The sequence below is a fragment of the Lathyrus oleraceus genome, chromosome 2 (genome assembly GCF_024323335.1).
Source record: "Lathyrus oleraceus cultivar Zhongwan6 chromosome 2, CAAS_Psat_ZW6_1.0, whole genome shotgun sequence".
Taxonomy (NCBI): Eukaryota; Viridiplantae; Streptophyta; class Magnoliopsida; order Fabales; family Fabaceae; genus Lathyrus; species Lathyrus oleraceus.
The window spans coordinates 288244712-288266668 of record NC_066580.1 but is presented as its reverse complement, the minus strand read 5'-3'; positions in this window follow the sequence as shown (position 1 = coordinate 288266668).

The window sequence follows — 21957 nt, the reverse complement described above, 5'->3', positions numbered from 1 at the left end:
TTATAGGATGGACATTCGAATCCACAACGGGAAAACGAATCTTACTCCGAGGGGAAAGCAACAAAGGATTGACCCAAGAGTGAATGAGACATATTATTCATTACCGGCAGACCGTGAATAATATACTCGAAAGGAAATTATCCTGAACCGGTTACTGGGTTGTTTATAGGATAAAATCCGAAAACGTGAATTGGTTTTCACTTCCAAAACACTCATCATCCAAAACACAAACTGGTTAAAGGATGGACATTCGAATCCACAACGGGAAAGCGAATCTTACTCAACTGGGGACACAAACCCAAAGAGTGCATGAGATACAATATCCATTACCGGCAGACCGTGGATAAGAATACTCGCATGAGATATATTATCTATTACCGTCAGAACGTAGATAATAAACTCGCATGGTAAGAAACACCAGAGATACCGGTTACTGGGTATATAATAGGTGATTTACCGAAAACGTGAATTGGATTTCACTTCCAAAACACTCATCATCCAAAACACAAACTGGTTGAAGGATGGATATTCGATTCTACAAAGAATACGAATCTTGCTCAGTTGGGGAAAATCAACAAAGGATTCCAACTAAAGAGCGCATGAGACATATTATTCATTACCGGCAAACCGTGAATAATACACTCGAAAGGAAAAGACACCAGAGATACCGGTTACTGGGTATATAATAGGTGACTATCCAAAACAGAGAGACAATCGATACCAAGCATCCGGGTAAACGAAAGACAACTCAAAGGGATAAATTGCAAGCATCCGGCAATTATCCAACAACAAGAATATTCGACTCCGCAAAAGGAAATAACGAATCTTACTCGACCGGGGAAACGCAAAAGGCTTCGACTGAAGAGTGCATGAGATATATTATTCATTACCGGCAGACCGTGAATAATATACTCGCATGGAAGATTATCCACAACCGGTTACTGGGTTAATAAAGGATAAATCAACCGAAAAGAAAAGGCATCGGGATACCAAACTAGGTATATAATGATGACCAATCAAAAGGAGCAACAGACATTACCGACAAAAGGGTAAATGAAAGGCGATCTGCTGAGGATAATTTGCAAGCATCCGACAATTATCCATAGGGACTAGCTGGGGATACATTGGTATACAACCAACGATCCGGGAAACAAATCACTAGCAAACGGTGAAAGGACCCACTGGGGATAAAATTGCTAGCATACGACAATTATCCACAAAAGACTTGCTAGGGATATAAGTGCTGATCTGAGCAACTTATCCAAGCAAAGGAAAATCAACATCAAAGACTAGATGAAGATAACCACAAAATTAGGATTTATATCTACCGAATACGGGGTAGAAGACCAAAAACTCCGCGTGGGGATAGAACAAATCACAAATCCGCACGGGAAACCAAAATAGGGTTTATAACAAACCACAAACTGCTGAAGAGCAGGAAAAAGGGTTTACAACTACCGGTATGAGGTAGAAAACCAAAAACTCTGGCTGGAGAATAAAAGGTGTATAACCACAAATTCTGTTAAGAAAGCCAGGAAAAGTAGGACTTATAACTACCGGTTATGAGGGTAGAGGCCCAAAAACATTCCGCTGGGGAACAACCCACTAGGAAGCACAAGACATCTGACAAATAGCCAATTCGGGAATTATCCGAGGAGACAGACTGAATCAAGACACGTCCTAATGAGGATGTAACTCAAATAGGAAAATCCATCCCAATATATGTGTTGGGAGGAAACGGAAGAAACTGTCATCCACGAGGATATATCTCGGTGGGGAACTGCAGAAGGGAAGACAACATTTTCTGCTTATGGGGTTGACTCTATATGGAGAGATTTTAAACACCCGACATCTGCTTGGGGAGATCTGTAAAGAGATCTATATCACCATAGCAGGAGACACGACGAACAAAAGATATATGGCGAGAAATGCAACATGAATATCTGAATGTTTTATGAATATGCATGAATATGCGTGATTTATGTTTGATGAATGTTGACAAAACAGACAATTCTAACACAACAGGTTCAGGAACAAACGTCCGGTATTATACTTCCAGGGGAAAAACCAGCTGGAGAGCCAATCTGCGGAGATCTACATGCTGAGAAGCAAAGATCTGCGAGTACTGCTGAAGAAGGAGAGAATCAGAGATATCAGGAAACAACCCAATCAGGGTACAGAAAGTCACAACGGGCAAAACAGCCACCAAGACGAATCTGTAGGGGAACAAGAGAAGTCCCAAAGTATATATGCAGGGGATCCCAGTGTCAACTGAGAAACAAAAAGTGCGTTGTACAAGCACAAACTGTTGTAGAAGCAAATCCACATAACTCCACTGGGGAACAACCCACTGAGGGAGAATGATATCATCCAAATAGAATCTAACTGCATAAGCAACTCTACTGGGGAAAACTGTCGGCTACTCTCTTGGGGAACAAACCACTGAGGGAGGACAGATAAAACAAGTAGATTCTGCAATGAACCATTCTACTTGGGGAGAATACACAGCAAACTGATCACAACAAGTATATTCTGCAATATAAGCCACTCTACTGGGGATCACAAACGGTCAGGAAATTAATCCGTTCTCTGGAGGCTAGAGCCATCATCCGACCATACTGGGGATTGAAAGAGCATTCAACAGGCAAAAACCGCCACAACAAACAATCTGCAGACTGCGCTGAGGAAAAGATGGTTGCAACTGGGATATCAACCCAAACAATCCACTGAGTAGAAAAATAAATCCTGCTCTGCTGAAGAGGAAAAACTCTGATGGAGAGATAGCAACAATTCCGCAGACAACTTCGCCGAGGAAAAGGTAAAGTACCGGGTATCAAACCGCTGACTTACCGAGTCTTCAAAAAGAAAACAATCGTGCTGAGGAAACAGACAATTCCGCTGGCAACTGCACTGGGAAGAGTGATAACAACTCTGCTCGCGACTCCGATGGGGATATTAATAACAGTTCTACTCATGACTGTGCTGAGGAGACAAATAAAGTCTGGGGCAGGCGACCCACTGGAGAAAGTGACGGGGCACCAAGATGACAAACCATCAACCACCGAAACTTCTATAAGGAAACACCCATGCTAGGGAAGAAACTGTTGCTGGAGGAAACGAAGTCTTCAACAACACTCTGCTTGAGGAACAACCCCGACAAAGATCTGAAGAAAGAAGATACAACCAAACCAGGAATATGAACCAATGTCTTACCTGTTGGAGACCATGCCACCCTCGGGAGAGCACTGAGATATTCTTGAGTATCATTTCAATCTTGTGAATGTTCACTTTGTTTAAAACAAAAAATTTGATTTGTTTAAAACAATGATATTTTATCAATTTAAAACATGCAAAACATTTGTTGAATTGAAACAAATAAGAATGCAAAAAATTGGATAAAAAGCTCAAATTGATTTGATAGAATGGTAGTCTGCAAATGGCAAGACTCCATAGATCTGTACAAATTTGAAATCAGTGATATATATTGGAAGAGGGCTACATTGAACATAATGATCCTTTCTCTACCAATTTGAATCTCGATGTATCCGAAGCTTCAGTTGACGACGAATCGAGAATCTTCTGACGAAATGACGACTGATGAACCAGAAAGTCTTGTCAGGATGCAGTTACTTGCCAAATCCCTAATTTTTGCCTAGATTGCCCCAGGGTGAGGTACTCAATCTAGCGGGATGCAAATATTCTCTTTTTTTCAAGTCTCTAATTTTTGCCTGGATTACCCTGGCGGGTTCTCCACCGAGACGCTCATTTTTGCCTAAGCCGCCCTTTCGGGTTTTCAACTTAGCGAGCTATTCTGTTTTTTCATTTGTTTTTTCATTTGCATATACTTTTTTTTTCTAGGCAAAGTATCTCTTGACTGCATCTGAATTCACAGGACGAGTGAAATCCTCCCCATCCATTGTTGTAAGCATCAAAGCACCGCCTGAAAAGGCTCTCTTAACAACATATGGACCCTCGTAGTTTGGAGTCCACTTGCCCCTGGAATCGGGCGCGAAAGACAAAACTTTCCTGAGCACAAGGTCACCTTCTCGGAACACACGAGGCTTGACCTTCTTGTCAAATGCTTTCTTCATTCTCTGCTGATATAACTGACCATGACACATGGCAGTTAATCTCTTCTCTTCAATCAAATTCAACTGGTCATAACGACTTTGAATCCATTCAGCATCAGTCAACTTGGCTTCCATCAAGACTCGCATTGATGGGATCTCCACCTCTACTGGGAGAACGGCTTCCATGCCATAAACAAGAGAGAAAGGGGTTGCCCCTGTTGAAGTGCGTACAGACGTACGATATCCATGCAAAGCAAATGGCAGCATCTCGTGCCAATCTTTGTACGTGACAGTCATCTTCTGGATAATTCTCTTGATATTCTTGTTAGCAGCTTCAACAGCCCCATTCATCTTAGGTCTGTAAGGAGAGGAATTATGGTGTGCAATCTTGAATTCAGCGCACAACTCATCCATCATCTTGTTGTTCAGATTGGATCCATTATCAGTAATGATCCTCTCTGGCACACCATAACGGCAAATCAGCTGGTTCTTGATAAACTTCACAACCACCTGTCTGGTTACATTCGCGTACGAGGCGGCTTCAACCCATTTGGTGAAGTAATCAATTGCTACGAGAATAAACCGGTGTCCATTGGACGCTTTCGGCTCAATCATGTCGATCATGTCGATTCCCCACATAGAGAAAGGCCATGGTGATGAAATCACATTCAGGAGTGTCGGAGGAATATGAATCTTATCCGCATAAATTTGACACTTGTGACATTTCTTCACATACTTGCAACAGTCAGACTCCATTGTCAGCCAATAGTAGCCTGCTCTCAACATCTTCTTAGCCATGGCGTGTCCATTGGAATGAGTACCAAATGAACCCTCATGGACCTCAGTCATCAATAGGTTTGCTTCGTGTCTATCCACGCATCTGAGCAAAACCATATCAAAATTTCTTTTGTACAGCACTTCACCACTGAGGTAGAAACTGCCTGACAACCTTCTCAAAGTTTTCCTATCTTTCACAGATGCCCCAGGCGGGTAGACCTGGTTCTGGAGGAAATTCTTGATATCAAAGTACCAAGGCTTGTCATCTTTCACGTCTTCGATTGCAAATATGTGAGCGGGTCTGTCCAAGCGCATCACAGTAATGTTGGGAACATCATTCCACCATCTGACAACTATCATAGAAGCAAGCGTTGCAAGGGCATCTGCCATCCGATTATCCTCTCGAGGAATATGATAAAATTCAACTTCTGTGAAGAAAGTTGAAATTCTCCTTGCGTAATATCTGTATGGGATGAGACCTGGCTGATTTGTCTCCCATTCACCTTTGATCTGATTGACAACCAAAGCTGAATCACCATAGACATCAAGATACTTGATTCTCAAATCAATGCATTCTTCAAGTCCCATAATACAGGCTTCGTACTCCGCCATATTATTCGTGCATTTGAAAGTTAGCCTTGCTGTAAACGGAATGTGTGAACCTTGAGGATTAATGATCACTACCCCAATTCCATTTCCATATTGATTAACAGCGCCATCAAACACCATCGTCCATCTGGAACCAGGTTCTGGACCTTCATCAAGTGTAGGCTCATCGCAATCTTTCATCTTCAAATACAGAATTTCCTCGTCCGGGAAGTCATACTGAACAGACTGATGATCTTCAATTGGCTGGTGCGCTAGATGGTCAGCCAAGATACTACCTTTGATAGCTTTCTGAGCTCGATACTCAATATCATACTCAGACAATAACATCTGCCAACGGGCAATCCTCCCAGTTAAAGCAGGCTTCTCGAATATATACTTAATTGGATCCATTCTGGATATCAACCAAGTTGTATGATTTATCATGTACTGGCGCAAACGCTTAACAGCCCAAGCCAAAGCACAGCACGTCTTCTCAAGCATAGAGTACCGAGACTCACAATCAGTAAACTTCTTACTGAGGTAATAGATAGCAAACTCCTTCTTCCCTGATTCATCTTGCTGACCGAGTACACAACCCATCGAGTCTTCAAGAACTGTTAAGTACATAATCAGAGGTCTTCCTTCCACAGGCGGAGACAAAATCGGAGGTTCGGACAGATAATCTTTGATACTATCGAAAGCTTTCTGGCAATCCTCGGTCCAATCATGAGACTGATCTTTCCGGAGGAGCTTGAATATCGGCGCACATGTGGCAGTCATGTGGGATATAAATCTGGAAATGTAGTTCAAGCGGCCAAGAAAACCTCGGACTTGCTTCTCAGTTTTGGGTGCGGGCATCTCTTGTATTGCTTTGACCTTTGCAGGATCAACCTCAATACCTCTTTCACTTACCACAAAACCCAACAACTTGCCGGAACGGACTCCAAAAGTACATTTGTTCGGATTCAGACGAAGTTTGAACTTCCTCAAACGCTGAAAAAGCTTCAACAAATGCTCAATATGCTCAACTTCCGTTCGGGACTTAGCGATCATATCATCAACATAGACTTCTATCTCCTTGTGCATCATATCATGAAACAAGGTAGTCATAGCTCGTTGATACGTGGCTCCGGCGTTCTTCAAACCGAAGGGCATCACTCGATAACAGAATGTTCCCCAAGGTGTGATGAATGTTGTCTTCTCCATATCCTCTGGTGCCATCTTGATTTGATTATATCCGGAAAATCCGTCCATAAAGGAAAAGACTTTGAATTTGGCTGTATTGTCTACCAACATGTCAATGTGTGGTAGAGGAAAATCGTCTTTCGGGCTAGCTTTGTTCAAATCTCTGTAATCAACACACATACGGACTTTTCCGTCCTTCTTAGGAACAGGCACAATGTTGGCCACCCATTGAGGATATGTCGAAGTCACCAGAAACCCCGCATCAATTTGCTTCTGAACTTCCTCTTTAATCTTCACTGCCATATCTGGATGAGTTCTTCTGAGCTTCTGCTTCACAGGCACGCACTCAGGCTTCAAAGGCAGGAAATGTTGCACAATATCTGTATCTAAACCCGGCATGTCTTCATAAGACCAAGCAAAGATATCTGAATATTCTCGTAGCAAGCTGATCAAGTCTTCCTTGACAGACTCTTCAAGAAGTGCCCCAATCTTCACCAGGCGAACACAATCCTCAGACCCCAAGTTGACTGTTTCCAAGTCTTCAAGATGCGGCTGAATGATCTTATCTTCGTGCTCAAGGAGACGGGTGATCTCATCAGGAATCTCTTCAACGTCATCTTCCTCTGCCTCAAATACAGGGAATTCAAAATTGGGAGATGGCGTTGGATCATTATGTTCAATGGGTTTTAGGATCAACCTGCATAATGGTTTTGGTTAAGAAAAAACTTCAGAATTTAAACAAACAAATCATTATGCAGATGAAAAATGTTTGCTTTTATTGCTTTTGTTTTTGTTTTTATGGTTTTTTGTGATCACTGATTTCATAAAGAAAAGCAAAAAGTGAAAACAAAGGAAAAACAAATGTTTTGACAATGCGAAAATTGAATGAAAATATCATTGTATATATGCTTTGCCAACAATGTCATCACTTCTCCTTTTGGCATGGGAGAAGGGTTTTAAACAAAGTGAACAATTTACTCTGATCTATGGATAACTGTAGGAACATCTACAGCGACCCAATTGTGGCAGACGCCACCAGGAATAACAAAATTGTTCAAGTCTTCTGTATCTTCTTCAATGATAGCAGCAGCTTCCTCTTCTGCAGGTTGATCAGCATGGATGAATCCTCCACTTGTGAACAAACCTTGCTCATTGCATGCCCCAGAACCATAGCCAACGCCAGCCCGGGATCGGTTGTCTTCAAGTTCAAGCACTTTCCCTAATCCAGCAACTGCACCACATTCAATGGCCAGCTTCGCATCACGGTAGGAAGTGAATGAAGGAGACTTCTTCTCGATTGGTTCATCAATAGATAAAGCTTGGAACTGAGTTCCAACTTCATCCTCTGCGTCAATGTACGAGAAAGAAGACAGATGGCTAACCAGGAGAGCCTTTTCTCCCCCTACTACAACCAATTTCTTGTTCTTCACAAACTTCAGCTTCTGGTGTAGGGTGGATGTCACGGCGCCAGCCTCGTGAATCCATGGTCTGCCTAAGAGACAGCTATACGATGGGTGGATGTCCATTACTTGAAAAGTAACCTGGAAATCACTTGGTCCTATTTTGATTGGGAGATCAACTTCCCCAATCACGGTCTTGCGCGACCCATCAAATGCTTTCACAACGACCCCACTCTGCCTCATAGGAGGACCTTGATATGACAGACGAGAGAGTGTGGATTTCGGCAATACATTAAGAGACGATCCAGTGTCCACCAACACATTGGACATTGCATCAGATTTGCAGTTCATGGATATGTGTAAAGCCATGTTGTGGTCTCTTCCCTCCTCAGGGAGATCAGCGTGACAAAAGCTCAAAGTGTTGCAAGCGGTGATGTTTGCAACAATGCTATCAAATTGTTCCAGGGTGACGTCGTGATCGACATACGCCAAGTCCAAGACCTTCTGCAGAGACTCCCTATGAGGTTCTGAATTCAGCAGTAAAGAAAGGATAGAAATCTTGGAGGGCGTGTGTAGAAGCTGGTCTACAATATTGTACTCACTCTTTCTGATGAGCCTCAGCATCTCATCAGATTCTTCATCAACAATGCCGCTTGGGCCAACTGAAGAAACAGGAGTCTTTTGTACAGATGAGGAGGGTTTGGCGATATCAAGTGCCGGATTCTGAACATTCACAGCGGTCCCCACAGGGCGCTCAACAGTATCAGAAACAGTAGCCTTAGGAGGCGCAGAAAATACACGACCACTTCGGGTCAACCCACTGACATCAGCAATAGTGGTCACAGAAGTTGAAGGCAAAGGTACTTCTACTCCATCTTGAATAGCAACAGGATTGTACCGGAATGGCACAGCTTTGTCAGACGAGTAAGGCACAGGGCCTGCCGGTTTAATGATCAAAGAAGGTGAAGTCTTCGACTTGTTGCTATTATAGCGAATAACAACTGGCTCAGGCAACTTGAATACTGGTGAAATGACATTCACCTCGGGTTCAACTACATCAACATTGCGATTCTGGAGAATCTCAATGGTACCTTCATCTAACATCTTCTGAAGCTCACGGCGGACCTGGTCGCAACCCAAGCGATTAACCGAACAGACGCGGCACTTGTCGTGGTTATGCTCCAAATAGCTGTACTGACACAGCATCTTATGCAAATCAACCAATGACTGCCTGATGTGGCTGACATACTTAACCTTGTACTTCCCAAGGCATTCCTGAATCATGTTGACGGATTTCCCATGCGAAGGCAATGGGTTCCTGGTGACGTTCGGGTTTGAGTCTTCAAAACTCAGAATTCCACTTCTCATAAGATCTTGAACCTTATTCTTCAATGGAAAGCAGTTCTCTACATTGTGGCCCGGAGCACCGGAATGGTAGACACAATGCTGGTCTGGTTTGTACCACCATTGCGGATTTGCAGGAATAGCAGGAGGATCCCTGGGAGAAACCAATTTCCTCTCCAACAAGGAGGGATAAAGCTCGGCATATGTCATAGGAATTGGATCGAAGCTGACCCTTTTCCTATCATAATTCATGTTAGCTTGATTGGTTGTACTTCCACGAGGCTGATAAGCCTGTTGCTGTGGACGTTGCTGTTGCTGTTGGTATTGCGGTTGTGGATATTGTTGCTGATGCTGATACTGTTGAGGTTGATATTGCTGAGCATTATCTTTGAAAACAGGTGCTACATTAGCCACCTGGTGCTGATGTCCGGCACGATGTGCAGGCTTCCTCTGAACAGAGGGTCTTCTATGCTTTGGCTGAGATTGCACAGCATGCGCTTCGCCTTCTTTCCTCTTAAACGCCCCATATCGCTTAGAGGAAGAACCATCATCCTTGGCTAACCGTCCTTCACGGACACCTTCTTCAAGACGCATCCCCATGTTCACCATCTCGGTGAAATCAGAGGGAGCGCTTGTCACCATTCGTTCATAGTAAAATGAACCAAGAGTTTTCAGAAAAATCTTGGTCATCTCTTTCTCTTCCAACGGTGGAGTGATCTGAGCTGCCAGCTCACGCCATCTCTGGGCGTACTCTTTGAACGACTCTTTGTCTTTCTGGGACATGGACCTGAGCTGATCTCGGTCAGGTGCCATATCAACATTGTACTTGTATTGCTTGACGAAAGCTTCGCCAAGATCGTTGAAAGACCGGATGTTGACACTGTCCAGGCTCATGTACCATCTGAGCGCGGCACCAGACAAACTGTCTTGAAAATAATGGATCAGGAGTTGATCATTATCAGTCTGTGTTGACATCTTCCTGGCGTACATGACCAGGTGAGCAAGTGGACAGGTGTTCCCCTTATACTTTTCAAAGTCTGGGACCTTGAATTTGATTGGTATTTTGACACCGGGAACTAGGCAGAGTTCGGCTGCAGACTTGCCGAAGAGATCTTTGCCACGGAGAGTCCTCAATTCCTTTCTCAGCTCAAGGAATTGATCGTTCATTGCGTCCATCTTTTCATGAACATCTGAGCCCTCAGAAGCCTCAGAGTGATAGATGGTGTCGTCTACCCTAGGCATGGTATGCACGACAGGAGGAGCGGGAACAGGGACCGGGCTAGATGCCGGCATTTGAACAAATGTTGGAGCTGGCAGATCAGGCATGAAGCCTGGAGGCATCCCCCAAGGAAAACCGGGAGGCATGGCATTGGGCTGATGGGCACTGACTGGCACCGTTGAGGTAGCCACTTCGGAAATAACAGTCCGCTGAACCGGAGTTGCTGGCTGTTGGGCAGGCTGATTCTGGGCAGCAAGGAGTTGCTCCATCAATGCGCCAAGTCTGGCGACCTCGTCTTTTAGACTTTGGTTCTCTTGCTCCAACTGTTCCATGATTCTGGCAGAGTTGACCCTTGTATAATACCGGTGAGTCAGCTTGTCTTCAAAATAAATGAAGAACAAAGGTTAGAACCAGAAGACCAGAAACAAAGGGGTACCTGCTTATGCAAGAATGATGCATGAAATGCTTGTGCAAATGCTTGATTTTCAAGGAACCCTTAGGGTGTTGTTTGCAATATTTTGAATATTTAACATTTTAATTGCTCATGGAAAGTATTTCATTTAATATATTGAAACAAAGAAATACATCATTTTTGATTATTACAAAGAGAAAAGGTAAATGACATCCTATGGATCCCTATTAGCTCGGGATGCTGGAAGACGAGAAGTGCACAACTTCTTGATCTCTCTCTCATAGGCAGCCTCCATATCAGCTTTCTCTTTCGCAAGTCGATCATACTTCCTCTTCCAGAATTTGGATGACTGAGGAAGCAGAGAAGTCCAAGTGTCGTTCGGATCGTCGATCACTCGGTGCTCGAGAAATTCAATCATAGCATCCTTCTCCTTGAGCTGCTGCAGCAATTCCTCCCTTTCACGGATCCAGGCACGCGAAAGGTCTTCCTCTCTCAACTCCTCTACATGTTGGGTAGGGAGGGTTGAAGGCCCAGCCACATCCAACGGTGTAGGTCTTGGATGATCATATGGCATCAAGTAGGTAGCAGCCCTCTGTCTGACCCAAGAGGTGTACGGCTCCAAAGCAATGCAGTTCTTTGGACCCAATTCGTTCCTACCTTTCTTACGGATATTGCGCCAAGCGCGGACAAATCTGGCTTTCAGGCCTTGGGGATCTTTACCCTCTTGGAAGAACACACCTTCTAACAGAATGCTATTAGGTTTATCCTTTAGGGGGAACCCAAGCTGACGACGTGCGAGAATAGGATTGTAGGTAATCCCACCACATGTACCAAGAAGAGGCACATTAGGGAACTCCCCACAATAGTCGATGATCTGAACGGTATCATACACGCGATCATACCAGGTGATATCATCATTGGTGAGAGACATGAGTCTCTGAGACCACCGTAGACATCCCTTGTTCTCCTTGAAAGCAACCGTCTGCGGCAAGTGCGAAATAAACCACTTGTACAGCAGGGGTAAACAGCAGACAATGACTCCTCCATTCTTCATATTTCTCAGGTGCAAGGAGACATAAGCATCGCCCAACAAAGTCGGAACTGGATTAAGGACTGAAAAGATCCTAATGGCATTCATGTCCACGAACTTGTCGAAGTTGGGAAACAGCACCAATCCATAGATGAGTAACACAAATAGAGCCTCAAAGGCATCCTCACTCATGGCCTTCCCATAAAAGGTAGCTTGGGCAATGAGGAACTCGGAAGGAAAACCCTGAATTCCGCCTTTGGTAGTCAGATTAGCTCTGATCAGATCTTCATCTATGTGCAACAAGCTGGAAATCTCTCGAGCAGATGGAATACTCTCTAAGCCACTGAATGGCACTTGATCCAGAATCGGAATCCCAATAAGGTGAGAGTATTCTTCCAAAGTTGGCAACAACTGGAAGTCCGGAAATAAGAAGCAATGATGCAAGGGATCATAGAACTGAGCCAGAGTACTCATTAATCCTTCGTCAACCTGAGTGGTGAGCAGAGGTAGAAGCTTCCCATAGCGAGCTTTGAAACCCAAGGGATCTAATACATACGATGTCAGATTCCTTAACTTTTTTACATCGGGCTGCTTGAAGCTGTACTTCTTTGTATACCTTTTCGGTCTTTCCATGTCTGAAAATTTTGCAAATAACCCTTTAAATTCCTTGAAAATTTTCTCTTTTGATGACATGAATGCGGATGAATGCGTGAATGCATGAATGCAACAAACACACTCAAGGATCAAGCAAAGCACACCACACAAAGGTCGTGGGAAAGCTCATTGTATCCCTAATATCAATCATCCATTTTGGTGGATTTAGGTTTTCACCTTATCGACACCCAAGTTCCATTGATATTAACGGTACATGAACCGGCTCTAACATTCTTAATATCAACCAGCCGCTTTGGTGGATTTTAGGTTTTACACCTGATCCGGGATCCATTGATATTAACAATGTTTGAACGACTCAACCACGAATCACGGGTTTGTTGAGAGTCACGAGCATGGAGTCTCGGTTAAGAACCACCCAAAGGGAGTGTACTAGGGTTTAAACCTGCCAGACATGTTCTATCAGAGGTTCCCATAATCATCGTTCCATCTTTCGAATATTATCGGAGGAACGAATACTCGTATTCCAAGAATATTCTCAAGAGAAACTCTTATGAGTGTAGTATCGCGTAACAATCGTATCAGAACTGACATCTGAACGACCTCCTCACTACGTTCCTAAAAATAGGCCAAGATGGGTTTGGTAAACTACGGTCCTTGGCTTCTGCGGAACATGATTGAAAGAATAATGCCTAACCACAAATAACTTGTGTGACATTATTAGTTCAACATGACCTCCACCAAGTGAATGGGCTTGCAAGTCAACTGGCTAAGGAATACTCCACACCAGTCAACAAGACTATGCCATTCTCCTATCCTAGAGTGCACTCGAGTTCGGGTACAGAACTCATCTCACAGATCACCAAAGCAAACAGCAAATGTATATCAAGCAATTCACACATTACAATCAATACAGTTATCCCAAATTGTACAAAAATATGTCAAATAACAGATAACAATATAGCACAACAAGGGTGAAAAGTAGGCAATACCACCAAGGATTCTGGTGAGATATCCCCAGCAGAGTCGCCACTTTTCTGTAGCGGTGTATTCGTCGCTATATGATCTATCGATTAAATCATAAGCAAGAGATACATTGAAATTTCGAGTCGCCACCGCACTTTTATTTATCCAAAGGATTGGCTAAAAAGCGAACAAAAGCCTAAGAAGTTTTACACGTAGAAAACTAATAAAAAGATCAGAGAGTCTGGGTAAGGGGTAAATTACGCAATGGGAAGGTGTTAGGCACCCACCACGTCCTAGGTACTCCTAGGGAGCCCTTTTCACACTTGTTGTATAAGATTGTTATTTGTTATGACATAAACATTGTGCAAACATGATTGGGATGATGAGGAAAGAATATACAATTTTTATTGGGTTATTGGGTTTGAACGGATGAACCCGCTGCCTACGTACCTTCCATCAAAGGTAAGGATCAAAACGCCGTAGTTCGGCTAAAAGATTTCCAAAAGTTGGTGGATTCAGTTTTAAACACAAGCACTGAGGCTCTTCATTATCAATGGGATAACACTCGACCAAAAAACAACATCCACCATGCGAGGATAGCTTCGACGTACTATAGGGGTTAGCCCTGTTTCAGTACGGAAGTCTTACTGTCGACTCACTAAGGATAGGCAAGATTTACATCAACCACAAAGATAATTGAAACCTATGGCTAATGCATGGAAAGATTAACAATGGACATAGCCAAAACAAGTGAATGAGTGAAGTTAATTGATTGTGATTATGAAAATGGAGTCAAAGTATGATTAAGATTGATTCAAAGAAGTATTATGAAATGGAGTTTGAAAAAAGTCAAGGACTTGGAGTCCAGGTTTTTAGTTAGAAAAGCATGAAGATGTTTGCACAATATCTATGTCAAGTTTGAAATCAAAGTGTGAAAAAGTTTAGGACATAATGGGGATGAATGGATGGAGATGGATAGTAAAACTTCTTAGAAGGTTCACTTCTTGAGATCATATAGGAGATGATTCAAGTGTGTCCTTTGGAATAGCAATGGATAATAATAAACAAACAACAAAGAAAGTCAGCAAAAGCGGATATCGGATGCCAATCACTGGGCTTATACCAATCTCCTAAAACAAAACTGGATATCAGATGCCACTCAATGGTCTTACACTAATCTCCTCAAAAGAAAACAAAGATGAAATATGGAAGTCAACTGCCAATCTATCTGGACTTAGGTCAACTGCATATATGCTCATAGGAATACCAATGCCACGTTACAGGGACTTACAATGGATCCTCACATACAAGAACAAAAGCAACATGTGATCATAGGAATGCAAATGCCAACTTACAAGGACTTATAATTGCAACCTCACATACAAACAGATAGAACAAATTATGATCACAGGACAACAGATGCCAACTTACAGGGACTTACAACTGCATCCTCACATACAAACAAAGCAACAGAAGATATGAGTGACCAATGAGGTCTTACACTCTATCCTTCCATATCATAGGAGCAATGGCCAATGAATGGTCTTACAATTGTCCTCAATGGGCAAGCAACAATGATAGCATCACAAAGACAAATGAGATGATCATGCATTAATGGCAATTGATGATGATAAATGCATAACATACAAGCAAACAAGTGCATATGAAGCAATCAATCAATCAATGAATATCAAACAGCACACTCTATAGCCAAACAAAGGGGGCTCACACAAGAGGGTTTGACTATGAAAGTCCACTGTAATAGGTAAATGTCGCTCTTAACCTTGCCATTGAGAGGCTAAGGTGAAGCAGATGAAAGGAGATGAGGGGTGTGCCTCATTTAAATATCAGAAAGTGTGGGAGTTCAGAAAGTAGGAACTCTTTCCACATATTAGACTCGATTGATCTTGGGTTTTGATCTCAATGCTACAACCATGTAATGGGAGCAAGGAGAAGACTCACTGAATAGTAGGGGATAGGTTGCTTATCCCTTTGATCTACCAATTGCCTTACTTGAAGGACTTTTCCTGCTTGGGACAAGTTTAAACACACACAAGCATTGCCTCTTAAGGAGGACTTCAGACAATTTGCCCGGCCAAATAACAGACCGGGTCTCCAGACTACATGAAGAGAGAGTAATTATACCTCAAAAGCAATTGCTAAATAGCAAAGCAAGCAAATAAAGCAACTAAAGGGTACCTAAGAAAAATCAAACAAATCAGTTCACAGTTCCACAATTAAATCAGAAAGAAAGGGAACAAACAGTTAATAGTAAACAGATGTGCCAAAGCACAAGACCAAACTCATATGAGTTACACCTACAAAACAAAGGTTAGCACATAATATATAACCAAAGCTCAAACAAATTGGCATGGTTTCTTTGAAGCACTATGCTTAACCTGAAACAAATGAACTCAACATAAGTCCAAAAGACCACTAGGACAAGCCTAGGGTCAAAAACAAATAAGAAATCCAAAACAGCAAACCATATTCAATCAAAATCAAAATCAATCATTTGAGAAGCAAGCACAATTGGATTCAAACTCATATCATGCATCATTATCATTTCATAGACCAAAGAAGTCAAAACATGGCAAGAGGGAGCACACAAAAGGTCAACAGCAAGACCAAGCTCAAAAGCAATCAAAAACAATTCCAAAAATTATGAAATAATTCATACTCAATAACAATCCATAACACAGCATGCATATGAAATTTCAGCTCAATTGGATCATGGAAAGATAGTCAAATAAAATCAGGAAATCAACACAATCTCAAGTGTGCACAAAGAAGTCAACAAAACATGTGTCATCTTCAAAAATTCATAACAAAATGAAAACAGATGAGAAATGGATGGGATCAACACCAATGCAAAGCTCAAGATGTCTAGTATGCACATATGAAATTTCATGATCATACAATAAGGCATGAGGATTTCCCAAAGGATTTGGCAACATGTATCATATAAAGTCAACAATTGACTAGGCAGGGAAGAAAATTCACAAACAATTAGGAAATGGCTCAAATAATTCCAGGAAAAATCACACATCAACTAGACATATAAGAGATGGCTCATGCAAAATTTCACATTATTTGGAAGCCAGGAAGCATGTGAACAAAAATCATGAATTTGCATATCATTGGTGTGACACAAATTGTCACACCCTACTTCAAAAATTTGTATCTAGCAAACCACAAATGATAAATGCACAAACTCTACATCAAAACAAAGATGAATGAGTCTAGTTTCACCACAAAAAATTTCAGAACCATTGGATACATCATCATCATTTCACAAAAGGAATGGCCAAAGGTGTCAATTAAGCATACATGTCAAGAACCCTAGAGCCATTTAAAATCCAGCCAACCAAAAAATCAGCAAAAATCATGATTAAATAATAGACATTCATGTGAAAATGATGGAAAAAATTTCATGAATTTTGGATGTGAAATGCACGAGTTATGAATTTTGTAAGTTGATGAATAATTTGGAACAAAGAAACAAAATGACATGGTTCACTAAGTCAACAAGGTTGACCGAATGGCATTTAAGTAAATATCGCCTCCACTTATCAAAACGCACAGTTTAGGGCAAGGGCAACGAAATGTTGTGTTTGGCTGTTGCCCAATGGAACAGTGAATAAGCAGAACAAAACAAACCAAGTAACCAATCGTGTTTCAAGTTCTGGGCAGGCTAGGGTTTATCAGCAGGGCATATTCATCTTCATGCAAATATCATGAGCAACAATCAAACATAGCTTCACAGGCATCGTGGCAAATAACATCATGCAACATTAAGCAACAAAGAACCAAACACGATGGGAAAAATTCTGGAAACTAGCTAGGGTTTCAACAGCAGCAGCATATGTTCATTACTTACAATCAATCACAAAAAACAAAGTGCCCAGAAATCAACAGCCAGCATACCATTCAAACAAATGAATCAAGCACAACTATAATCCAACATTCATTTAACAAAATCAGTTTCAAACAGTGTGAATCGAGTAGAAGTATGTTTGGTCATAAAAATGAAAGTTCAGATTTCTCATGCATAACTCCACTATTTTACATGATGCAAGTTGCAATGGACTCAGTAACGCGTATCCTACCAGAAACATAACATGGATTGGAGAAAAAGGAGGGTCGAAATCTTACTTGGTTGTGAAGAAAATCGAGCAACAGTGATTATTTGTATGTTTTGCCTTGAAACAGGTCTTCCTTATGCTCTACAATGATGGATTCTTGAGGTAGGTTAACTCAGCAACTCTTGGAACTCTTCAAATCTCGTTTCACCATTGAAGGGTCCATGAAGAAACAGAACTTGAAATGGCTGTCCAGTTGTGGTTTGGTGCTCGAAAACACTCCCAAATGAGGTCCAAATGAAGAAACAATGAAGGTTGTTCGAGGGTTTTTGAATGTTTGAGCAGAAAATTCACTTTTGGTAAAAATGCAAATTGAGAGAAAAGAGAGAAATCTGGTCGTGTGGCTGCTGTCTAGGGTTGAGAAATGACAGAAAATGAAGTTAAATACCTCTGTTTAGCATTGTTTAATCATGTGTTAAACTTGGTTAAATTAAATGAACCAACTTGCATTTTTGCTAATTTGGAAAATATGGAAGTGGAGGTGTGGTGCTGCACGATTTTGGGCTTTAAAACAAGCTGCAAATGACCATTATATTTGCTGTTTCATGTCTGCTCATGAAGTGCTAAGTTTGTTTACTTTAATGAAGCCATATTGCCAAATTTACTTATTTTGACCAAGTTGGCAAGGAGGTTCATGGTCTGCCCGAGTTTGGGCCTCAAACAAGTGTCAAATGTCATTCTAAACAAACTCCAATTGGCCAAAATGAGTAAAAATCAATAAATCAAAAAGTCAACTTTTGGTCAAACTTGAATTTTAAATGAAACAAGTCAAAAAATGCCATTTTGATTGGCAAGGTTTTGGTTCATGAAATTTATATTTTTGGAAAAAGGGGATGAAATGTCGTTTGTAGGAAAAAACCCCACCAAATTTGGCCTTATGGTTCATGAGATATGGCTTGTTGAAGTTCATAAATTTTTGAAATTGAAATGATCATATCTTGCAAACCATCCATGGGATTTGAGAGTTCTTGGACTTTTTGAAAATGGGAGAACAAGATCTTCAACTTTCATGTTGGGCAAAAATTCATTTGAAGCTTGTATCATGATGTAAGTTGAGGATCAAGAAGTTTCCATTTTTGGCAGTTGAAATTACAGGTCCACTTTCTATTTTGGGAAATTTTCTGTTTGACTTCAAATTCTTCCATGATGAGGTTTGGCATGATAGATGAGGCTTGTATGAGCCTGAATGAACTCCTTCAAATCAATTCCATCCATCAAATCACTGATTAAATCCACAGTTGACCAAGTTTGACTTTTCTAGGGTTTTGGATGACTGGAGCATTTCTGATGAATTCCAAACCCTGATTCCTTGAGAACTTGACTTCAAATGATGTCCCAAGTCATATGAACTCTTGATTATTGATCATGATGCCCAAATTCTGCAAGAATGGCCATCATCCATTGCTTTGACTGACTGTTGACTGATTTTGACCTAATTGCTGATGATTGCTTCAACTGCAAGCAACAAGGTTAGACTGACAATATTTTTGTACTTTTTGGTGATAAACATATGAAAGGCAAAGATATACAAATGCAAAGCATGCTTGGTGATCAAGAAACAACCCACAAGGCAATCTACCCACTAGGAGGGAAACTAGGGCATGCAATGATCCTTGAGGCCATGATATGATATGATATGGGCCATGAGGGATCTTAGGGCCAAAATTGGGGTCTTACAGGAACATCTGGTGGTTGCTGAGACGTACCGGCTGCTTCCTTTCCCTTTCCTTTTCCTTTGGCTCTGGCTGGAATAGTGCGTGGAGGCATGGTGATATGAGATTTAGGGTTTTACCAAGTTTGTGAGAGAGAGAGGATGAGAAGGATTAGGGTTAGCCACTGGTTTTTAGGTTTTTGAGGGCAGATGAGATGAAGTAATGAGATAGGAAGTGAGATGATTGGCTGATGTGTCGATGCATGAGAGAGAAAGAAACGTATTTAATGCCGATAGCATCAGTATGTATCGATGCAGATAGTCATGCGTCGATGCCGAGTATTCAAAATTTTCATGTGTATCGATACATGCGATGGATGCGTCGATGCCAAGCGTTTACAATTGCCCTGTGTATCGATACATGCGATGGATGCATCGATACATCCTGAAGCAGTTTTTGAAAGAAATTGAATTTTTGAATATATGGATCGATGCAGGCGTCATTTGTGTCGATGCATACTGATGCTGAACCAGTTTTTAATGAATTTTAATGCAGTATGAATATGCATTATGCTCTGTCATGATGATTATGCTCAACAGAGATTCAGAAGTCAAATTTTAGTGTGCACACAATATGGACAGGAGTATATGCAGTCAAATTTAGTGTCAACTAGAGTGAGAATATTCGATGTAACATACATAATCACTTAACAATAAGAAAATTGTAGAAAGGATTGATATTACCTTTGTTGGAGAACTCTTGTGATGTATAATTGACATCTAAAACAGCCCTTATCAACCATGGTGAGGCAGGATATAATTAAGAGATAACATGCTTATGACATCGATTGAGAAAGATCTAAGATTCCCAATTCGCGACGAATGTTGAAGAAAGGTTCCGTTGCCAATGGTTTAGTGAAAATATCAGCGAGCTGATTTTTGGAATCAACGTGCTCAAAGACAACGTCTTCTTTTTCAACATGATCACGAAGGAAATGATGTCTAATCTCTATGTGTTTAGTGCGTGAGTGTAAAACAGGGTTTTTAGTAAGGTTTATGGCACTAGTGTTGTCACATTTGATAGGAATATGTTTGAGTTGAATGTTGAAGTCTTGTAGTTGCTGCTTCAGCCATAAAATCTGAGCGCAACAACTACCGGCTGCAACGTATTCTGCCTCTGCAGTTGACAAAGCCACAGAAACTTGCTTTTTGCTATGCCAACTGACCAAGGAGTTTGAAAACAGGTGACATGTGCCGCTTGTGCTTTTCCTATCTGATTTGCAGCCAGCAAAATCAGAATTGGAGTACCCTACTAGGCTACAATCACTTCCTTTGGAATACCAAAGCCCATATTTAGGTGTTCCGTGAAGGTATCTAAATATGCGCTTTACCGCTTTAAGGTGCAATTCCTTAGGATTTGATTGATAGCGTGCACACATACAAACACTAAACATGACGTCAGGCCTAGAAGCAGAAAGATACAAGAGAGATCCAATCATACCTCTGAACCTTTTGACATCTACACACTTACCATGCTCATCCTTGTCTAGATTTCCGTTGGTAGGCATTGGGGTGTCAATCGACTTTGAGTCATTCATTCCAAAGCGCTTGAGTAGTTCTCTGCAGTATTTTGTTTGACATACTGCTGTACCCTCATCAAGTTGCTTTATTTGCAGTCCTAGGAAGTAGTTCAGCTCCCCCATTAGACTCATCTCAAATTCACCCTGCATAACCTTGGAAAATTCTTCGACCAAGTGTATGTTAGTTGAACCAAATATGATATCGTCGACATAAACTTGAACTAAAAGAATGTGCTTCCCTTTGTGTTTAATAAAGAGAGTATTGTCCACTTTACCTCTTGAATATCCATGATCAATTAGGAATTTGCTAAGCCTTTCATACCAAACCCGAGGGGCTTGTTTAAGACCATACAAAGCTCTTTTTAATTTGTAAACATGATCTGGATTTTCAGCATTTTCAAAACCGGGAGGTTGTGAAACATATACTTCTTCATTTATGACACCATTAAGAAAGGCACTCTTTACGTCCATTTGGTAAAGCTTAAAATCCTTAGAACACGCATAGGCAAGCAAAAGACGTATAGCTTCGAGGCGAGCAACTGGAGCATAAGTTTCCTCATAGTCTATGCCCTCCTCTTGGTTATATCCTTGTGCTACTAAGCGTGCCTTGTTCCTAGTAATCACTCCGTTTTCATCAAGTTTGTTTCTAAAAACCCACTTAGTGCCTATGATATGATGATCTCGCGGACGAGGGACAAGTTCCCAAACGTCATTTCTTTTAAATTGATTAAGCTCTTCTTACATGGCCATTAGCCAAAATTCATCAATCAAGGCCTCTTTGGCATTTTTAGGTTCTACTTGTGAAACAAACGCGAAGTGAGAACAAAAGTTACTTATCTTAGACCGGGTCATTACTCCCTTTGAAATGTCTCCCAAAATGTTGTCAATGGGATGGTCTTTTGAGGATCTCCAAGCTGTTGGAAGATCATTTACTTCAGCTGTCTTTTCTTCCTCAATTTCTTCATGACTTGTATCTTCCTC